This window comes from Cricetulus griseus (assembly GCF_003668045.3).
Source record: "Cricetulus griseus strain 17A/GY chromosome 1 unlocalized genomic scaffold, alternate assembly CriGri-PICRH-1.0 chr1_0, whole genome shotgun sequence".
Taxonomy (NCBI): Eukaryota; Metazoa; Chordata; class Mammalia; order Rodentia; family Cricetidae; genus Cricetulus; species Cricetulus griseus.
The window spans coordinates 101,676,395-101,696,017 of NW_023276806.1; positions in this window are offsets into that span (position 1 = coordinate 101,676,395).

The following is a 19,623-nucleotide window of genomic DNA, read 5'->3' on the forward strand; positions in this document are numbered from 1 at the left end:
GTCTTTTTGCCATTGGGTTACCTCAATCAGAATGGTTTCTTCTAGATCCATCCATTTTCCTGCAAATTTCAATATTCCATTGTTTTTTTTTTTCGATGAGTAGTACTCTATTGTATAAAGGTACCACATTTTCTCTATCCATTCTTTGGTTGAGGGGCATCTAGGCTGCTTCCAGTTTCTGGCTATTACAAATAGTGCTGCTATGAACACCGTTGAACATATGTCCTTGATGTATGAATGTGCTTCTTTTGGGTATATGCCTAAGAGTGGAATTGCTGGATCTTGTGGTAGACTGATTTCCATTTTTTTTGAGGAGTCGCCATACTGATTTCCAAAGTGGCTGTACTAGTTGGCACTCCCACCAGCAGTGGAAAAGTGTTCCCCTTTCTCCACATCCTCTCCAACATGAACTGTCATTGGAGTTTTTAATTTTGGCCATTCTGACAGGAGTAAGATGGTATCTCAGAGTTGTTTTGATTTGCATTTCCCTGATGGCTAAGGATGCTGAATGCTTTCTTATGTATCTTTCAGCCATTTTAGATTCCTCTATTGAGAATTGTCTATTTAGTTCTGTACCCCACTTTTTAATTAGGTTGTTTGGTGTTTGGGGGACTAGCTTCTTGAGTTCTTTGTATATTTGGAGATCAGCCCTCTGTCAGATGTGGGGTTGGTGAATAGCTTTTCCCAGTCGGTGGGCTGCCATTTTGTCTTGCTGACTGTCTCCTTTGCTTTACAGAAGCTTCTCAGTTTCAGGAGGTCCCATTTATCAATTGTTGACCTCAGTGTCTGTGCTACTGGTATGATGTTCAGGAAGCAGTTTCCTTTACCAATTAATTCAAGGGTATTTCCCACTTTGTCTTCTAATAGGTTCAGTGTAGCTGGATCTTTGATCCATTTTGACTTAAGTTTTGTGCAAGGCTTGGGTCTAACTGAAGTCTTCTACATGTCTTCAACCAGTTAAAACAAATAAACAAAACAATAGCAATAAAACAGCCTATGTTCAAGAATCTAGAGATAGTAAAACATGCATTCTATAGTTGACTTCAAATCCCTGTCTCTTTGTCATCTTTGAAAACTTGACACACTGTCATTTCCTGTGTGTATCCTAAACAGGTTGGCTTGAAACAGATGCTCCCCTGGTAGACACTGGCCTGTTTTAGAAAGAAGATTCCCAATTTCCTTTAGTCTATTCTCCTCCTAAACTTTGGATAACACAGAATTCATTATTTCTGGGTAGAAAAGCTTTTCTCACAGCAAATACCTGGAATCCACTAAGAAAACTAACTTTTAAAATTCAGTAGACATTCTGTGTTCATATGACATTACGGAAAGGATGTCTCTATTTTCATATGTAAGGTAGCCTATCTTCTCTTTTTCTTTATTAAATCTATATATCTTTCTTTTTTGAATAATAAAATTTTTAATAAAAAGATTTAGATTCTCATTTATTCCTAGTTTTTTTGAGTTTTTCATAACATATCATTCACAATGTCATGATTTTTTAAAGTTATTCATCCAGCTTCTCATCATATTGTCATGTAGAATAATGCAAAATATTTCCTTTTTTCAGTTAGTAATTTCTTGTTAATTTTTTACTGAGCAATTTATATTTAAAAATAGGTGTGTATACATCTATGCATGTAACAACAATTAATTAAAAGACAATAGGCCATGAATTTGAAAGAGATCAATGAATGGTATATGTTAGGGTTTAGAGGGAGGCAAAGGAATAGGGGACTGTTATGATAATATAAAAATAAATGCATATATATTTTATTTTAAGGTGAATAGGAAACTTGGGACATGATTCATACCTTTTAATTGCCATACCCATCAAGAATTTCATGGATGATCTACAACTTCAGTGTTTTCCTGTATATGAAGCCAGAGCCTTTCCTATGACAATGAATGAAATGATAATGTGGTAGGCAGAACTGGCCCCTATATTCTCATAGGGAGTGACATTATTAAGAGGTGTGGATTTGCTGGAGTAGGAATGGCCTTGTTGGAGAAAGTGTGCCACTTTGAGGTTTGCTATGCTCAGGATACCAACCAGTGTCTCAGTTGACTTCCTATTGCCTACAAGATGTAGGACTCTTAACTACTTCTCCAGCACCATGTTTCTCTGTAGTCCACCATGCTCCCCACCATGACGATGGACTTAACTTCAGAACTGTAAGCCACCACACCAGTTAGATGTTTTTACTTATAAGAGTTATTGTCATTTCTTCACAGCAACGAAAACCCTAACTAAGACACATACAATCACCAGAAGAAAGAGGAGAGCTGGAAAAGGAAAGGGAATGAATCTACAGAAGAAGACAATAATGGTTAAATGGTAGTAATGAAATGGATGTGTACACGCCAGTACACCCATTAACACACTGGGAATCCAGGCAAACACAAATACACACTCACAGGCACACTTTTAATTATGATAAAACATTTATAATATGACAAAACTTTATGGTGGTCCAGGACTGGAGAACCAGTTACATTCTGGACCTAAAAGTCTTTCTGTAGCACCCATAGCAGTGGATAGTTGAGGCCTAGATACGGGTGTTGCCCATATATGTGCCTTCAGGAAAAGGAAGTAATTATGGGTCAGAGACAGTTTCTGTTTTTTCAGCTCACTAACAGTGCAGGTGTTCATCAAAACCTTCTGCAGCTGGTCCTGGTCCTGTGAATGTGTCTTTCTCCTGAGGACAAAGTTAGATAAAATGGAAGGCCCCTGCACAGTCTTAACTTCAAGCCAGTTTAAAGGCCTGAGGGGACATCCAGTTTGTCCTGTATTTGTATTTGGTGAAAGTGACCTGCTTTAATGTGCGCTGAAGTTCCCTAGCAGGATGAACTTTGTAAAGTTTAGTAAGTCAAAACAAAACAATAACCACAAACACCCAAATATCCCTCTCTCCTCTTCTCCCTCTCTCCCCTGCCACTCTCTTTCTTCTGTTTCAAATTAAAGTATAGGCTACAATCAACCATGATCTGTTGTAAGATTGTGTGCAGAATTCTTTGCATTCAACCCAAAGACATACTACCAAAATCAGGATATTTTCTGAATCTCTTGAATCATTTTATGTCAGAAATTGTAAAGAAAGGTTTTGATAGGAAACTGCACTTAATGAAACTTTAGTTTTGTTCATGCAGACAAAGTGGTGACAGTGGCTAATCAGAAGTGAATTTTCTCTATATGTTAGGAAGATGTTTACAGGGAACTCAAAGACCAGCCTGAGGGATATGATTTCAATTAGTCCTTACAGATTGATACACTGGGATGCTGATGTTCTCATCTGTACTTGAAGCTTAACAGAGTCCTTTAACTGTGACCTGTCTTAAATTAAGGAAACAATTTATGAGGACCATGTATTATTATAAAAAGAATCAACACTTGGCAAGTAGTTTTATTGCAATATTCAGATATAACAGCTAAAACTCAAAGTGTGGGGTAATAAGATAGAGGTTGAAGTGATTGAGGTTACCACAAGCCTCTATCATTTCTAAGATGACTTAATATATTAGTTTACACACAATCCTCAGGCATTGTTGCTTTAGGAATGAGCCCATTTTCATTCACAGAGTTTGCTTCACAGCGCCATTCATTACCAACAGACAGCTGGGCGGGATTGAAGAATGAGGTAGGTAGAGAATCCCAGATCCCTACATCTGAAATCCTAAATGGTCTCAGAGCAGAAAGCTTTTAAGAATGGTGATTCTAGAAGTGGGAAAATCTACATTCAATGTCACATGTTAAGTTGGATTTACAGTACAGCCACTCTGAGTCTATTGTCTTAAATTATCTTCAGACTGCATGTTCTAAAACTATATAAAAACATTCAAATATTTCATGTGTAGACTCAGGTTATATCACCCATGATATTTCACTACATAGATACAAATATTCCCAAACTCCCCCAAATCTGAAAATTTAACTTTTTCTGTTCCTATGTTATTTTGAATAATTACATGGATGCCAACTATGTAATGAAATGTCTAATATTCTGTCCTATGGAAAAGCTTGATATTACTAGTACTGTGCATTGAAAAATCACAAATATGTTTTTTTCAACATTTATCTTTTGTTGTCTACCTTATAGTTTTGAAAATACATTTTCTTCACAGTGTATGAAATGATAATGTCCCCTTACAATGAACACAATGGAAATTAATGCATACAAGTTCTTTTTTAAAAAAACAAACATTTTATCATTACTATATAAAATCTTTTATATTTTATTTTTGTTGATGTATGTACTTAACATGCCCTTTTAAAACAGATTAACTAAGAAAAGTCAAGCACACTAAAAATCCCACAAAAGAAATCAAATTAATAGCTTAATATGTATGTTTCCAGTTGTGCTGGGAAATAAATGATTGCTTTGCTTTGTGCATGATCTTCAAGTAGGTGTTTTGTTTGTTCAACTGTGATGGTGAAAGCACATTAAACCTTATTGTTCAACTATTCTTTTCCCTTGTGCTTGATACATGTTTGCACCCCAGGGAAGCAAAATGCAGCTTAATTGTAAAGAACTACAAAAAAAGCAACTTGCTTTACACCCTGACTACTTAAGAAGATTAACTGGAACATTATATATATATATATATATATATATATATATATATATATATATGTTAGTAGTATTGGCTGAATTGAATAAAACAAACACACAAAACTACATAAATTATCTACCTTGATCTTTACTAAATGATTTTCAAGTATAGTAAACTGATTATCATTCTTCTATCACATGGGTGCTTTTGAGTTCTGACTCTCTCCCTGTAAAAGGATGCCCAATTTTTGGGACTTCATTTTCGGCAGAATAAATAAATGTAGTATGTAAGGTCTAAACTAAAGTCATACAATTAAGTTATGTTTCAGTAACTTTCTAACATATCAAAGTTTTGTGAAGGAAATTGGACTTATTGTGTTTGTATGTATTGAACATATATGTTTCCGAAAATATTCAGCATTGTCACAGCACCTTCCATATTTAAATGTCAGCCATCTTAAACTAGGATAACCGTTCTTAAATATTAGCAGTGATTACAAAGTGCATAAGTTTGCTTTCATTTGCCATGATAAACACTATGAACAAAAGCAACTAAGGATAGGAAAGGGATTATTTCATTTTTTGCTATTTTTTAATTTAAATTAAAAACAAGATTGTTTTACATGTCAATCCCAGGTCCCTCTCCCTCCCATCCTCCCCTGCCCCCCAACTAACACCCTACCTATCTCTTACCCTTTCTGTTCCCCAGGGAGGGTGATGCCTTCCATGGGGGATCTTCAGAGTCTGTCATGTCCTTTGGTATAGGGCCTAGGCCCTCCCCATGTGTCTAGGCTGAGTGAGCATCCCTCTACATGGAATGGGCTCCCAAACTCCATTCCTATGCTAGGAATAAGTAGTGATATTCTACAAGAGACCCCGTGGATCAGTACCATGCTGGTTTCCCATCTATCAGTCTGGGGACCAGGAGCTCCTCCTTGTTCAGGTCAGCTGTTTCTGTAGGTTTCACCAGCCTGGTCTTGACCCATTTGCTCATCACTCCTCCCTCTCTGTAACTGGATTCCAGTTCAGTTCAGTGTTTAGCTGTGGGTGTCTGCTTCTACTTCCAGCAGCTGCTAGATGAAAGCTCAAGAATGGCATATAAGTTAGTCATCAATCTCATTATCACGGGAGGGCATTTAAGGTATCCTCTCTACTGTTGCTTAGATTGTTAGTTGGTATCCTCCTTGTAGATCTCTGGACATTTCCCTAGTGCCTGGTTTCTCTTTAAACCTATAATGTCTCCCTCTATTATGGTATCTCTTATCTTGTTCTCTTCTGTTCTTCCCCCAACTCAACCTCCCTGCCCCATCATGTCTTCCTCACCCCTTATCTTCTCCCCTTCTCATTCTCCTAGCTTCCTCTCCCCTCCCCCCATGCTCCCAATTTTCTCTGGATATCTTGTCCCTTTCGCCTTCTCTGGGAGACCATGTATGTCTCTCTCAGGGTCCTTCTTGTTTCCTAGCTTCTCTGTTGGTGTGGATTGTAGGCTGGTAATCCTTTGCTCTATGTCTAAAATCCATCGATGAGTGAGTACATACCATGTTTGTCTTTTTGTGACTGGGTTACCTTGCTCAGAATCATTTTACAGATCATAGTCCATTATAAAGGGAAGTCAGGACAAAAACTTAAGGGAAGAATCTGGAGGCAGAAACTAATGCAGAGACCACAGAAAAGAGCTGCTTACTGGCTTGCTTTCTATAGCACCTAGTCTTTCATACAACCCAGGTCCACCTTCCCACGACTATCTCTTGGTTTAGCCTACTTCAGTCCCTCCCACAACATTCATTATTCAATTAAAAAAATACCTTATAGACATGTCTGTATGTTAATCCATTGGAGAAAGTGTGTTGACAAAAAGCTATCATAGGTGACCCTTTTTCAGTGACACAGAAATGACTAAGCCATACACTTTTCTTTCTTGTTCATTACTAAGATAGTATATTAATATCACAGCATATTTCTCAAAGTCCCACATTCTTTTAAAAAATTCTAACAATTTAAATGTTCAAGTTTTCTGGAAAAACATCAAGAGTCACTTTTGCATTTGGTAAAATAAAAAAAAAACAACTAAAAATTAAGAGCTAATAACTACAAATAACAGAAAACATGAGGTGTTTGTGTTTATGGGTCTGGATTACCTACTTTGTATGATAATTTCTAGTTCTATCTACTTACCTAAAATTTCATTATTATTCTTTATAATTTCATAATATTTCATTGTCTATATATACCACATTTTCATTATCCACTCATCAGCTGAAGGACATTTAAGCTGTTTCTATTTCCTAGCTACCGTGAATAGAGTAGCAATGAGCATGGCTGAATGAGTATGTGTGGTGTAGGATGTCAGATCTCTTGGGCATTGCCAAGGATTGGTATAGCCTGCTCATATGATAGACTTATTTTTGGCTTTGGAGAATCCTTACAATATTTCCAGAGTGACAGCACACGTGTACAAGCCTCCCAACAGTGTGTGAGCATTCCTCTATCCTAACATCTTGTCAAGGTTTGTTGTCATTTTCTGTCTTTCATTTTCCCTCTTTCCCTCCCTCCCTCTTTCCCTCCCTCCTTCCCTCCCTCCCTCCCTCCCTCCCTCCCTCCCTCCTCCCTCCCTCCCTTCTTTCCTTCCTTCCTTCCTTCATTCCTTCCTTCCCAATTCTGACTCAGGAAAGACGAACTCTAAAGGTAGTTTTAACTTCCATTTCACTAATAGCTAATGCTCCAAATCTTCAGGTCTGAGTCTCTAACCTGGACAAATGATTAAACTTGGAATGTGAAGAGGGAGCAAGGAAGGGAGAGCTCTAGAATGGGGAATAGCCAGACATCCAGGTGCTGTAACTGGAAAATGGAGGTAGTTAACTAGGAAGGGTGATACAGAGGGATATGGTGGTTGGAGAGATTAATAACACTAATAAACTTAGGGAAGAAGATATTTATTTGACATACATGTCCTGATCACAGTTCATCATTGAAGGGGAGTCAGGGAAGGAACTCAAGTCAGGAACTGAAGCAGAGATCATGGGGGTTCACTGCTTGATTACTTATTCCCATGGGTTACTTAGTATGCTTCTGCATATAACTTAGGATCAAGTGCGAAGGGATGGTACCATCCATTGTGAGCTGGATCTTCCCACATCAACTATTAATCAAAAGTGTCCGTCAAAAATGCCCCTATGCCCATCTGATGGATGCAATTCTTCAGTTGTGCTTTTCTCTTCCCAGGTGACTGGAGCCTGTGTGGAATTGGAAAAGAAAGAAATAAAAGAAAAAGAAAAAAGAATTAAGCAGAACACAGGGAGTTGATGTCTGGAGTTACTTTGTGAACTCCTAATTAAATTTACTAGTATGACTAGTTAGGAGGGATTGTTACTTTTCACTTATAAGCAGCAATGATGTTGATAAGAAAGTAAAAAAGAAAATGTCTTTGTCTCTGAGATCAGGAGCTGAGAAACTTCGTTAAATATTAGCTATCATCTGTGTGTGGGCCATGGAATTATGCTGGAAGTGCTCCACTCTTACAATGTGCACAAGGACCTCCAGGTGCATGCTGTTGATGGGCATGGCTCTGAGCCAACAAACATGTTTACCAAATACTCAGAGATCAGTCTGGATTTTAAATGCTGCTTTTGATCTCTTCTTCAAGGTAGAGTATGAAGTCCAATGAAGGCATGCACTGGTAACCTTACCAAGCCACAGCCTCCTTTATCTCATGGATTCTGAGAACCCCAATGACACTTCAACATTGCTGAAATCAATGCTATTTCCTGATGGCTCATTTCCTTAATTCACCTCCACATTCTTACATCATTTGAGAAGCCTTCTAATCAGCAATACCGAAATTATGATGACATTTAAGCTAGAAACCTCATAAAAATCCTCCACCTGCCTCATCCATGGCTACATAGACTTCTTTACAGTTCACTATGTACTCTAATGCTGGTGGCCTTCTCCAAACTCTATAACTGTTCAAAAGTTCTCAGTACTTACCAATGAAATTGTCATAAGAACAATATCTGTAACCTAGTCTTAGAAGCTCTCTGTGATTCATGTTTAACCACTTCACTGGTATGAATCATATTTTTCTTTGTCCAGCCAATGTATAATTACTTTTAGATTTCTTGCACACATCCGTTTGCAGTATTGATTCCATCTGCTAGAGAGCTCCTCACAGTAGATACATTGCTTCCTGTAGTCAGGTAATATTACAACCTCTGGGTCCCCCCACTCTTCAATTTATCCCAAATAACCAGGCATTCTTTTCAAAAAGGGAATTTGGAGTATAAGTAAGTATGAGATCATTAGCTTTCTTTACAGGCTGACAAAAGTACCATAAATGTATAGGATATGTTTGCTTTTTTTTTTCATCCTTGCATCCCAGGCCCTAACAGGAGATCTGACAGAGCATGCTCAGGAAATAGTTGATGAAAAGAGTTAGGAAATGAAGCGGCTTAGCTCCCCCTAATATGCTATAAAGTCAGACACATCAAGCTGGGAATTGTGGCTTCTCACTGAAATTCCAGCAAGTAGGAGGTGGGGGAATCAAGAGCTTAGGGCAATTTTCTGCACTTACATGGAGAATTATTTGAAGACCTAGCCATAAGATTAGATCAGGAAGGAGGGAGGGATGGAGGGAGAAAAGGAAGGAGGGAGGGTGGGGGAGAGAGGGAGGAAAGAGGAAGAAAAGAAGGAAGGGAGAAGCAGGAAGAAATGGGGAGATTCAGACCTAGAAAATGTGGGAAGTTGAAAACTGAGAGAGACAAAAGTAAAGAAGAAACTTACTTTGAATGTTGCCTTTTACAGGTATTTTCTCCCCTTCAATGGTCTTTTTGTCATAAAGTGTCATACATTGTATGTATTAATATGATCTTTATACATTTATACTTTTAAAAAAAGAAAACATAGAACCCACAATTTTCATATTAAATTGCACTGGAAAATTCAGTTTAAAGGTTCATGTTTCATCTCTAGTTACATATATTTTATACTTCAAGGTGTTCCCAGAAGACTTTGCCCATAGATTTTAGTGTTTTATATATTAAATCTTGGGAGAGTTTTGCAGTGTGCTTTGCAGCATCATCAACTGAGAGGAAGCTTGCTGGGCTATTGGGCTGAGTTTAATGTCTGTGTCATAACATGTGCTGTCAAGTCACCTGGAAATACAGCAGTAGTATCACACACACCACACTTTCGAAGGTCCCAAAGCAGAGGTATGAAACTATCTAAGATCAAAAGAAAACCAAAAAAGAGTAACAGTTCCATAAATATTATTTTGTTGATGAAGAATGGGATATTTTAGTCCCTTAAGGTGGGAAAGTGTCTACATTAATTTATCATTTTAGTTGTTTTATGTTACTCGAGTAGTTTAATCTTTACCATGTGGCATTACACAGGTCCTATAAGGTTGTTTGCCACATGTCTTTATTTACTTGCAAATGCCAGTAATTTATCTTTGCTCCTAGCACATTACTGGCTATATAAACATATTGAATATATCAGAAGTATAATTCATAAGTTATTTCCCAAGGAATATTTAAATTCACTTATGACTTATGAGCAACTTATTAGAAAATACAGTAACAGGAGAAAAATAAGGCATTATTAATAAGCTGTACAAATAAGCAAGTCAATGTTTAAACTCACAAGCTGTTAACTTACTTTTTTATTGTGTCTCATTTATTCTGTCTGCATATGTGCATGTGGAAGTCAGAGGTCAACTTGAAAGAATTGGTTCTCTCTTCCCACCATGTTGTCCCAGCTACAATCTGAGGATAGGAAACAGGTCACCAGGCTTGGTGACAGGTGCTTCTGCCTGATGAGATGTTTCACAGGTCCATAAAAGTATTAAAGTAGATAATTAGAGACTCCATGAGTTAAGTAGTTATCTATATTATCTATAAATGAGACATGATATTTCTTCTAAGAATGATATATCTTATAATTAAGTAGTGGGATGAAGTGAGTATCATAAAATCTTTTATGGATTAGAATTCACAGGAAAAACACATAAATATTAGTTTGATTATAATCTATCCACTTGATAAAGGAGCTAAAATTTTCCATTCATTAGGTATACAACAACCATGTGGGGATCAGTGATTTAAGAAATACATTAGATAAATCAACTTTGGTTAGTTTATCTGACATAGCCTAAAATTCCAGAAGGAAGGCTTAAGGATATCCTCGTTTTACATAGGGAAATCTTTTTAGTTCTGTAAGTAGTCACCCTTCAAATAATAAGGACTTGTCTTATTGATGTAACACAAAGAAAACCCCAAATTTCTGGAAGTTATTTTGCTTCATTTGGTTGATAATATATTGCTCTCACTAGTTCTAGTAAGAAGTAAACATTATTAAAAGGGGGGATATTCCTGTAAATTACTCCCCCATTCAATATTCATGTGAAAAGAAAAAAATGTAAAAGTGGAAGGAACAGCAGACAAGTGAAATCTGGTTATAACCAGAACAATATAAAAACAAAGAAGTCATTTTCCGCTATAATGAGTTTTCTGTTCCTGTAGCCACTTACATTTTTATTCCCAATATCCTTGACATTTAGATGCACTTGACAATATTAATGACTCCTTTATTCAGTATCTGCAGTGTCTGGTTCTCTTTCTTCCTTTTCTGATGTTTTGTTGTTGTCAGGTAACTTGTTTGTCTCATTCACCTCTACTCCACATGAGTAGTGTGGGAGTGAGTGCGGTCAGAATGTTAAGTACCTGCATCTTCTAGTGTCCCTCCTGCACATATCTACTCCTCATTTCTTTGTTCTCTTTATTATTATTATTATTTTATTTTAATTAGAAAGAAAATTATTTTACAAATCAATCCCTGGTTCCTCTCCCTCCCCTCCAACCCTGCCCCCCAAACTAACACCCTACCTATCCCATATCCTTTCTGCTTCCCAGGGAGGGTGAAGTCTTCCATGTCTGTCTTCAAAGTCTGTCATATTCTTCGGGATAGGGCCTATGCCCACCCCCTAGTGTCTAGGCTCAGGGAGTATCCCTCCGTGTGAGATGGACTCTCAAAATCCATTCCTTTGTTAGGGATAAGTACTGGTTCACTACAAGGGGCCCCATAGGTTTCCAAGGTCTCCTCACTGTTACCCACACTCATAGTGTCTGGATAAGTCCCATGCTGGTTTCCCAGCTATCAGTCTGAGGACCAAGAACTCTCCCTTGTTCAGATCAGCTGTTTCTGTAGGTTTCACCAGTCTGGTATAGACCCCTTTGCTCATAAGTCCTCTCTGTCACTGGATTCCAGTTCAGTTCAAGGTTTAGTTGTGGGTGTCTGCTTCTGCTTCCACCAGCTGCTAGATGAAGGCTATATGATGGCATATGAATTAGTCATAAATCTCATTAGCAGGAGAAGGCATCTAAGGTAGCTTCTCCTCTACTTCTTAGATTGTTAGTTGGTGTCATCTTTGTAGCTCTTCAGACATGTTCCCAGTGCCTGATTTCTCTTTAAACTTATAATGTCTCCCTCTATTATAGTATCTCTTATCTTGTTCTCTTCTGTTCTTCCCCCAACTCAACCTCCCTGCTCCATGATGTCTTCCTCACTCCTCCTCTTCTCCCTCTCTCATTCTCCTAGTTCCCTCTCCCCTCTCCCCATGCTCCCAATTTACTCAGGAGATCTTGTCCCTTTCTCCTTCTCCAGGGTACCATGTATGTCTCTCTTAGGGTCCTCCTTGTTTACTAACTTCTCTGTTGGTGTGGATTGTAGGCTGGTAATCCTTTACTCTATGTCTAAAATCCATCAATGAGTGAGTACATTCCACGTTTGTCTTTCAAGATTCCATTGTTTGTTTGTTTGTTTCTGTTGAGTATTACTCCATTGTGTAACTGTACTACATTTTCTCCATCCATTCTTCAATTGATGGGCATCTAGGTTGTTTCCCGGTTCTGGCTATTACAAATAGTGCTGCAATGAACATAGCTGATCAGATGTCCTTGTTGTATTAATGTGCTTCTTTTGGGAGTAAGCCTAAGAGTGGAATTGTTGGATCTTGTGGTAGACTGATTCCCATTTTCCTGAGGAATCGCCATACAGATTTCCAAAGTGGTTGTATGAGTTGGCACTCCCACCAGCAGTGTAGAAGTGTTCCCCTTTCTCCACATCCTTTCCAGCATAAACTGTCTTTGGTGTTTTTATTTTATTTTATTTTATTTTAGCCATTCTGACAGGAGTAAGATGGTATCTCAGAGTTGTTTTGATTTGCATTTCCCTGATGGCTAAGGATGTTGAACACTTTCTTATGTGTCTTTCAGCCATTGCAGTTCATTTGGCTCACAATTTATTTGGCTCATTTCTGGGAGGTTACAGAGCAAGGGGCTAGAAGTAGTTTTAATTACAGTTCATCCATGGCCAAGAGCAGAGCATAATGAATGACATGCCAGTGCTCCCTTTAAACTCTAAACATTAGGCTCAGGCTCAGCCCATGAAAAGGTTCAGCCTACATTCAGGGTGGAGCTTCCTATCTCAGTCTAGGTAAGATCTTTCCCCAGCAGTGCTCACAGGCAAACCTATTCTGGACAGCTCCTCATTGAGACTCTCTTCCCAGGTTTTTGATCATTTTCTTAAGTGGACAATTGAAACTACCTTCACCATGGGAGACCCATCTCAGGAAAATAAGATGGAGGGTGGCAGATTGGTTATGTGGGATCCTCCTCTAGAGTGTGTGTTACAAACTGTATGCACATGTATATAACTCCCATCACACACACACACACACACACACACACACACACACACACACCAGTCACAACAGTAAATTTTATTTTATCTAAACAATTTTGGTTCAATTTTAAATAGAATGTCATCAATCATGCATTTTGATTTTTTAGCATATAACTCTTCCTTTTGTCTCATTTTCTAGTCTCAGACATACTTTTGTAAAACAAAGAGTATTGAACACATCACTGGGACAGACCCAGAACCATGATCATCACGTACACAGAGCTGCTCATTTTTCTCACGAGTTTCTCTAACTTATGTTTCCTTATATATCGCAAAATTGAAAGATTTTTGTAATATAAAGTTTTTAAAAAAATAATCCTATTTAGATTTACAAAATCCTCTGCTTTCTCAGCAATTTGTCCTAAAACAATTTCATGCTCCTATTTCTCACATCATTAAAATTATAATGTACTTTTATCAGTTCACATTATTTCACAAAAATTTTATAATCACCATTAAGTTATCTGCATAATTAATATTTCATGCCTATAAAATATTTATCTGAGTAAATATTCAAAACTCTTAATTTCTCTGTTGTTGGACATTTAGCATATTTATAGTGGTTTGGAGCCATCATAAATAATACTGTAATTAATATTTGTAAATTAAATTTTCTTCTGTTGAATTACTCTCTTTATATAAAATCCCCTGAGTGGGAAATTACTGTTATTTTTTCCATTACACACTTATTATATTTATGAGGCAGAAATTCCCTTCCCAATAAGTCAGATAATAGCTTTTTACAAAACTCTAGTGGCCTGATGCATAGATAAATACAAATTTTCAAACTGAACATTCACATGCTGATTATTAGTAATTAGTGACACATCCTCCTGGTAGTGTTATAGACCATGAGGGCAATTCCAAATGACTCTCCTGAAAGTCACTCTTCACTGAAAAAACAGTGAATGCTTTCCTGAAGTGCATTAAGAGAAGCCAAAGTTAGCGTTGTCCACATCTATCTTCCAGATCATACCATCGTCAGACTAAGGTAGCTAAGAATATCAGTTTAATACCATGTACAATTTAAATCCTTTAAAAAATCAAGCTGGGAATGAGGTAGCCTTCTCCAGGGAATAGCAAAGCAACTCATTGTCCAAGGCCAAATAATTAGACCTGAAAAATGCATGCACGCAACATTGTTATGGAATTAACAGGTTATATTTGGGAGTGTATTAGTATAAACATATAAGTATATCCACAATAACAATTAGTGAGAAAGGAGGTTATGAATTTGAAGGGGAGTAGAGAGAAGTATATGGGAGGGTTTGGAGAGAAGAAAGAGAAGCAAGAAATGTTTTAATTAAACTATGATGTGAGAAAATAAAGCAACATTAAAAGTCTTATGTATGGAGCCAATTTCACCTTCTTAACATGTGACTAAGAGCTTGGGCTGTGAATCCAATACAGAAGTTACATGTCATCTCTCTATAAAAATGTTCAGAGATTAGTCAGGATCAAACTTACCCCTATGTGTGTTAAGGTTTTCCCAAAATCAAAGTTTTCCTGCAGGTTTTAAGAAGGTTCCAGATTAGTCCTGGAAATGTATGCAAGTCACAGGATCATTTTGTCACATGGAAAACCTATTTATCTTTGGCTTTTTAACACCAAAGAGTTGTATATTTCACCTGTAAATAACAGTGAATGATTTTGGAACCCTTTGGACAGTTTTTTTCTCTTTTAATTGGAAAATCTGTTTACTGACATTATCTAAATGACCACACATTTATTTCTAGATTACATCAGACAAGTGTAAGTATAGGATACAAATTTCCATTTTTGTCTAATGTATCATATAACAAATGTATTTATTATTACTGCAGGCTATAAATGATCTTTCCATTAAATACACAATTTGTCATTGAAATAAACTTTAAAATATATGATAGATTTTAGTTAAATGCAAGTCAGGGTTTACTTATGAATTTTAAATACTTTTCTGTAAAATATGATAAAACTGGGAAATGACACAAACTGCTTTGAATATAACATTTTCTATTTTTTGCATTCTAAAATAAATTACTCAATTACAGAGGATTTTATTAAATGCAAGAGGTACATTTATTCAAAATTATTACAGCATCTTTCACTTGTGATTTTTATTATCTTATATTAAGTTTATCTTAACAAAGAGTATCCCATCTCTCCATCCCCAGCACCACTTTTACTAACATCAGTACTGTGGCCATTGTTTTCTGTTGATTTCAGATACATTTTATAAAAATTCAATTAGGTTAGAGCATAAGTTATTTCAAGTCTAAAAAAAAGTGAATGTTTTTCTTTCCTCTGGATTTTAACCACTTTTTTTTTCTATTTCCACATCAAACTGCCATACACAGTTGAAATATCCACAATTGGGTGCAGCCCCAGTTGTATCATCTGGAATCCAAGTGGGACACACTGTTGGGCCATTTTCCAAACACCTGTCTTTCTAATTATATGACACACAGCTGTGCCTCTGAACTGGGTAGAGTGGAGGTGTGCACCTTTCCATTCAGACAGGAGTGGTTAAGGGGAGATTTTCTTATTGGAATTCATCTAATACGCTTGGTTTCCCACTAATTGGCAAGGGAACTTTTGCATGGTTCATGTTCACTGTAACCTTGAATGTGTTTAAACTGGTCAGTTTTCTGTTTCCTAATTTTACCATCCTAGCACGCCAAGTTCATTGCACTTTATAATAGTGATTATATATATTTTTGTTCAATATATATAATTGTTCAATAACAGAAATCTTGGGAAATTAAATCTAGCCATAAATGAAAATAGAGAAATAGTAGCCTGGATTTTAACTTCAGTGGAAGAGTACTTGACATTAGTATAAGAAGCAAATGAGGTATAAATGGTTTAGATTTGCAGTATATGAAGCAGAGGGATGTATAAGTAGTTTAGATTTGCATGTACAACAAAGCAGGTTCTTCTAAATTTTGGTCTAAAATATGCATGTTTCAGTGGATGCTAAAATCAAAGTAAATTTCTGGAGTACACTCAATATTGCCACTACAGAAAAAAGAAAAATAATGTAGCCAAACGTGTTTTTACAAAGTTTTCCATAAGTTTATATTTTCCTCTTGTATGTTTAAAAAAAAAAACAATTGACTAAGGAAATCTCTTGGTTGTTAAAGTGTTTGCCATGCAAGGATGAAGAATAGCTTTATGCACAGAAACTCTATGATGTTATGATACCAGAGATGCAGAGATTGAGACAGATGCAAACTGAGGCTTGCTGGTCAGCCAGCCTACCTGCAGTGAGGTCCAGTGAGATAACCTGCCTCAAAACAAAAGGTGGACAACTCCAAAGGAACAACATATGAGATTGTACTTGTGCACACATTTGGTATATTCATGCATTTATATTCATGTGAACAACACACACACACACACACACACACACACACACACACACACACACACACACACCTGCACGCATGCACATGCGCACGCACACACAAATATAAGCAGGACATAAAAAAGGATTTTGAAGTTGCCTAAGATTTTCAGAGCAAAATGTGTAGGAAAGGTGATGATAAGAGAAAAGGCAAGCATAGGTAGAATCAGATCATAAGAAATGTCTGAAGAAATATCTGCCAGATGGCAGAAGCCTACCTGCTGTGAGGTCCAGTGAGATAACCTGGCTCAGAACAGAAGGTGGACAACTCCAAAGGAACAACATTTGAGATTGTACATTGAGATTGTCTTAAAGGAAGTGGCACAAAGGCAACTTTTGATGCGAGTGTTTCAGAAACTCAGTGGAGTGAAGGAAGACCTGATGATTTTGTGACAATGATATGTTGCCAGCCCTGGCTATGCCGGGGCTGCTGGGAAGTGGATACTTACAAGCAAGATGTTCTACAATGGCTTAACAAGTTAGGTAAAAACATGACTATTTATTCTGAGGTTGTTTTTCTTAATGATATTTTTTGGAGAAAGTATTGTCTGAGATACTATTTCCCAAAAGTTTCTCAGTCCTTCTTGGAAGCTTACCATGGCTTCTTAAGATAGGGACTACAAGTTTTTATTTTTAACTCTTGTTCAGTCTTCAGAATATAGAATGCCATATGTGAAATTAATTGAAATGAAAATTAACTTTAGATTTCTCTATCTATAGATCACTTAATTTTAGAAAAGTTTTAGAAAAGCATAAAACTCTTCAAAATGTTATTTTCCTGGTAATAAGTATAAGCAAATGAAAGTAAACAATGTATGCATTAATAATAATATATAATAAAATAATATGAGAAAAGCACTCATCTATAATATTTAAAATCAAATAGTTCTCTAAAATATGTATATAATTGATAAATTTTTAAAATAGTTATTTTATAATATCTAAATATCTATAATATCTAATGTCAGGTAGCCTTTCTAACTCTAAATTTCAAGTACTTTAGGAACAACTTTGCTTCAGCTTCAAAGGCATAGTTACATGAGAGGAGAATCCTGTTCATTTTGATTTTTAGTGTTGAAAGGAACCTTGGATATTAACTGGCAACTTTTAAGAGTAATATAAGTAGGTAATAGCTCAAAGTGTTTTAAAAACATTTCAAGGGAATTCATAGACAGTCAAACTAATGGCCAATTTTCTGCCATCATTTCTATGGTAACAGCACTTACAGACACCAGTTTTTTAGGGTGGTTGGTAGGGTGGTTACTATGAGGCATGAGCCTTCCTAAGTAATTTCTGTGCTTAGCACATCTATCACTGCTGGGATTTTCAGTGATACACTGTCAGTTTTGCAGATACATAGTTGAGGTAGAGAGAGATCCAGTGATTTGCTGAAGGATAGTGGCTCAGCAGTGTAGCCCCGACATCAGAATGCTACACAATCTCACTTAGGAACCAAACTATGCTCTTCCACATTACAGTGTCTTGGACCATTATTTTCAAAGCATTCATAAAGTGTTTGATGGTAGCTGCACATACATGGAACATAGTAAGCAATTTATTGTGTAGGGTCCAAAATCCTGGGTGAATTATAAAGAAAGACTTAGTGCCCTTCTGGGTAGCAATGCTCCTTTTAGAGACTCTGTTCCATGTGAGCCAGGACAAACCATTTGTAAACCTCTTTCATTTTGCTTAAACAATGACAATTACAGAGACCAAAATATCTCTATATTCTTGTCCTCCCAACTCTATGGACTGTCAGTAATTGGGGGCCAATCAAAGTGTTTATTATTCACCTGATACTTGGTAACTGCTGTTCACTGGTTACCCCTAGTAACAGCAAACTTCAGGCCCACCTAGGGAATTAGTTAATCTCCTTCTCACCTTACTTGCTCTGAAGCCTCTGAGAAGGAAGCCCTGCTCAGTCAATTGTGCTCAACTCTCCTCTGAATCTATACCATGCTGCTGTTCACGTTAGGCAATGATGCTTCCAATAAAACTGTTACCCACAAACAACAACATTCTTCAATGTCTCCCCAAACTATAAACTTGAAACCTTTCACCCCAGAGACAGCAGAGACCTGAAAGACAGAGGAGCTATGTCCTAAACAAAAACCTCTGGAGGGTTACTTAAAATGACATGTTTGCTGGGAGAGGCACAAAACATCAGCAGAGAATTAGAGTGTACCTTGGTGATGACTTTGGCTTGTGGAGTTAGCTTGACCTCTAAGGAAATCTGCTCACAGGTCTCACTGAGGCCAGGGCATGGGATGTGCTGATGCCCCCTTCTTCCTGTCCGGGAGACTCAAGGCAAAACATGATAAGTGCTGAACAGCAAACAGAGAAAGAATGAATACCAGAAAGGACTATAGACACAGGAAGGAAGGCGCTGCAAAACCTACAAGTGCAAGATCAGGTAGAAAAAAGAGCTTTGAGGGGCATATGTAGGCCTCCCCAGCAGCTAACAAGTACAGACTCTTCATTTCATGCAGAAACAGTGAAAAAAAAAAAAAACATATCCAAACACAAACAAATCAGTAAGACCCAGAAATGGTAGGTAGTGCTTGGTGAAGTTACCTAAATAATTGCCCTGTAGTTCTCTTGTGTTATCTAAGTTACTGTTTTTAAGTATTTCATATTAATTTTTTTCTTGTTCACTTAGCATATACTGCTTGCCCATGGAGTCATTCCTAGACCCCTCACCTAAGCCTACCAAGCCTGAAATAAATATCTAATGGGATTTAGGGTGCATTCAGCAGGTGGTTTGTCACTACCTTGTTAGAGAAGGATTCAGAGACCATGAGAACCAAGTTCATATGCTCAAAATGTGTGTTAAAAGTGACTCTGTATGGTTGGAGAAACCCACAGGAACAGTTGACCTGAACAAGGGAGAGAACATCGACCCCAGATGCTGTCAGGGAGGCCAGTACAAGACTGATCCAGACTCCT